This window comes from Nematolebias whitei, chromosome 9 (assembly GCF_014905685.2).
Source record: "Nematolebias whitei isolate Nwh7 chromosome 9, NemWhi1, whole genome shotgun sequence".
Classification (NCBI taxonomy): Eukaryota; Metazoa; Chordata; class Actinopteri; order Cyprinodontiformes; family Rivulidae; genus Nematolebias; species Nematolebias whitei.
In genome coordinates this window covers 24,994,742-24,998,036 of record NC_056506.1, presented here as the reverse complement: position 1 = coordinate 24,998,036, position 3,295 = coordinate 24,994,742, and positions in this window count along the sequence as shown.

Here is a 3,295-nt window from a genome sequence, read left to right as displayed (position 1 = left end):
TATATATATATATATATATATATATATATATATATATATATATATATATACCTATATGGCAAAAAAACCCGGTAGGTTTCAGTGCTTTTTAGTTGATAGAAAAAATTTGTTTGAATGTACAATAAAACATTAGCAAAGTTTTTGTTGATTTCAGCTACCATTTTGCTATTTTAGCTTTACCTAGCCTTTTGCTAAATTTAGATTTTAGTTAGTGTTTTGCTACTTTTAGCTACCATTTTGCTACATTTAGTTTTTGCTGCACTTGTACTATTTTTACAGTTCTGGTTATATTTTCGCTACATTTAGCTTTTTGTTTACGGTTTGCAGCTTTTAGCTAGCATCTTCCTACTATTAGCTTTTAGCTACTACCTTATTTATGTTAGCTTTTATGTAGGGTTCTGCATCCTTTAAATTTTACAAATGTTTCTGTTTTTTCAGAAGATTTCAGCAGTTATTGAGCACAAGTATTCACACTTAATTTTTACAGAAAGTGCAGTTTCTCTAGTTGTTTTAGAAGAATTTATAAAACATTTTATGAAAACAGTACTTTATGAACCATCACATTATCAAAGTGTCATGTTCCAGTTATTCCAGAAAAAAAAAAAAAAAAAATCCTAACAGAAATGTCACGGGTTGTGCCCAAACTGCTACAGCTAGGTACTACAGCAACATAAGGATTTATGAAATTATGTTCAAATGAACTATTGAATTTTTTTTCAAGAAGATGTCACAGCCAGCATCGAACAAAGAAGTATTAAAGTAAATACCTGCACCAGGTATCCTTTATCCTTATCCTTTAGTTCAATATTAAATAAGTGATAATCTTAAAATAAATCATATTCTTTGGGAGGCTTGCCTGCATCCTGAATGGACCTTTTAGTTTGAGTCCTCTGCATTTTGTTGTCAGACTTGAGTTCCACCTTCTCTGTCCACTAGAGGTCCTCAGTTACTTTCCTTGTCATTTTGCTTGTTCCTGTTATACCTGCTGTTCTCGTTTGTATTTCAGCCTCCAGTTTTTCACTGCTCATTGTTAAAAAGTAATAACTGGATGCGCATCAATAAAAGGTTTAACTGTTGGAGGAGTCAACACAATTCAAGATGGCGACTATAGCCAACTGACCATAGAAAACTCAATATACAACATAACTCTTACAGATGTGGTCAAATTTGACGTGCTAACAGATTCATCACCAACACAGACTTTGAGCACTATCAGATTGTGCAAGATTTTACAATATCACATGAGAATTTCCATAATATTGTTTTCAAGATTCAATAAAAGGGCTATAACTCGGTCATTTCTCATAATGAAATAATATTAGTTTACAACTCTGGCAGGTGGTGGGTGATATGCTTTAAAATGAGTCAAAGTGCAAAGTTCATCCTTGTTTTATTTTATTTTTTTTACCAAACTGCTTCCTTTGTGCTTTTGGGGCCATTTTTTAAACTGTTAAAGGTGAAAATCTGACATTGAATATATTTTAAACTTTACTCTTTAATTCGAGTTCTTTTTCTGCATAAAAACACTCATAGTGTTTAAGTGTTCAGATGAAGTGAGCAGCAAAAATATGGAAATCAGAAAAGCACTTTCTTTATCCAATGTGAAAATGAAAAATTTAAATGTAAGCTGACAGATTCGAAGGTAAAAACATGAGAAACATTTAAAGCAGTTCTGGAAAAATATGAAAACAGTAAAAGGCCTTTGCTCCAAAGTGTCACATGATGTTAAGTGACGTTGATCAATTTCATTTTTACAAATTACTTTAAAAAAAACTTTAAATAGTCTGTATTCCAAGACGTCAGACACATGTATAACCATGGTTGTTTTCTTTCTAAATATAATTTTGGTAAGCTTTAAGTTAGCTTCATAATCTCTGTATCATATGACTCACAGACACACACAATGTGACCAAAACTTTACCAAAAACAGGATAACAGCAAACACAAACATCCAAACACCAAATGAACAGACGAATTAAAGACTGACCTGTTTGTAAGTGAAGTTAGAGCTTTTGTCTCTATGAAAAGTTTTCTTGTCTTCCTCCTCCGCTCCTTTGGAAATAATAAAAACTTGCTGGGCAAAGGTTGCAGGACAGACCACAGTGCCACCCTTTCTGCACCGTAATCTTAAGACAGAGACGTTAATCAGTAACTTCACTGCAGTTTTTTATGTCTTACTACTTACTGTAAGTCATTACTTTGTCATAATGTTTAAACCGGCAGTAAAAGTAAACACTTTTTGTGTTAGGATTCATAATAAACCTGCAAAATATTGTTAAAAAAAATCAGCTGAGTAAAAACATAAAGAGTTTATGAACTAACAGCATAAAAGTTGATCACTTCTTCATTTATCTCAGTTGTTTTAGTGCTCTCAGGGTAGCATGTGGCACTGCTGTCACATGAGACATGAACAAAATGTCTTCTCAGGGTCTACAGGCTGAGTGGACAAGAACATCATCAACATTTGATGGAAAATGCAACGCAAAAAACTAACACTTTCAACAAAGAGTTGTGCATTAAACAAGCTAAATCTATGACATATGGTTCTTACTGATACATCAGTGTATGAGGTTACCTTTCACTGCAGCTGTTTCAGATAATCCTGGTAAGAACAATTTTGTGGTCTCTGCTCTGTCATTTATAAAAGTGATTATTTTATGTGTTTATTTTAATGTATTGTTAATGCAAAATCTTGACCTGCAAACCTGAAACGGCTGTGAAAACAGACATCCACCATGTAGTGGTCAGTGGAGGATCATCAGGACTAACAGGACAGAGAGTGGTAGGGGTGTCTTACATTCTCCAAGGAACTGCAGCTTCACTAATTTCTAACAAATCATTAAATATATTTAATAAATTATATAGTGGCCACCTGCTGTACAACTCCTGACAAATTGTCTGGAATCACGACTCTTCAAAGATGGAGTTTCATTTGTTTTGTTTTACATAAAATAATTAATCTCAGACATGCCACAAGATGATAAAAAAAAAAAATTCCAACCTTCTTTCAATAAGAAACAATGAAACAGAAAAAAAAAAAAAAGTTGAAGCCAGTGGGCGGCATGATGGTACAGCTGGTAGAGCTGCTGCCTCTCAGCGAGCAGTCGCCCCGGTTCAAATCCCTGTCGGGGGCCTATCTGGGAGGAGCTTGAATGTTCATTCCGTGTATTTGTGGGTTTTCTCCGGGTACTCCGGTTTCCTCCCACAGACCAAAAACATGCATGTTAGACTGATTGGTAACTAAATTGTCTCTAGTTGTGAGTGAGAGAGTGAATTGTTGTTTGTCTCATTTGTC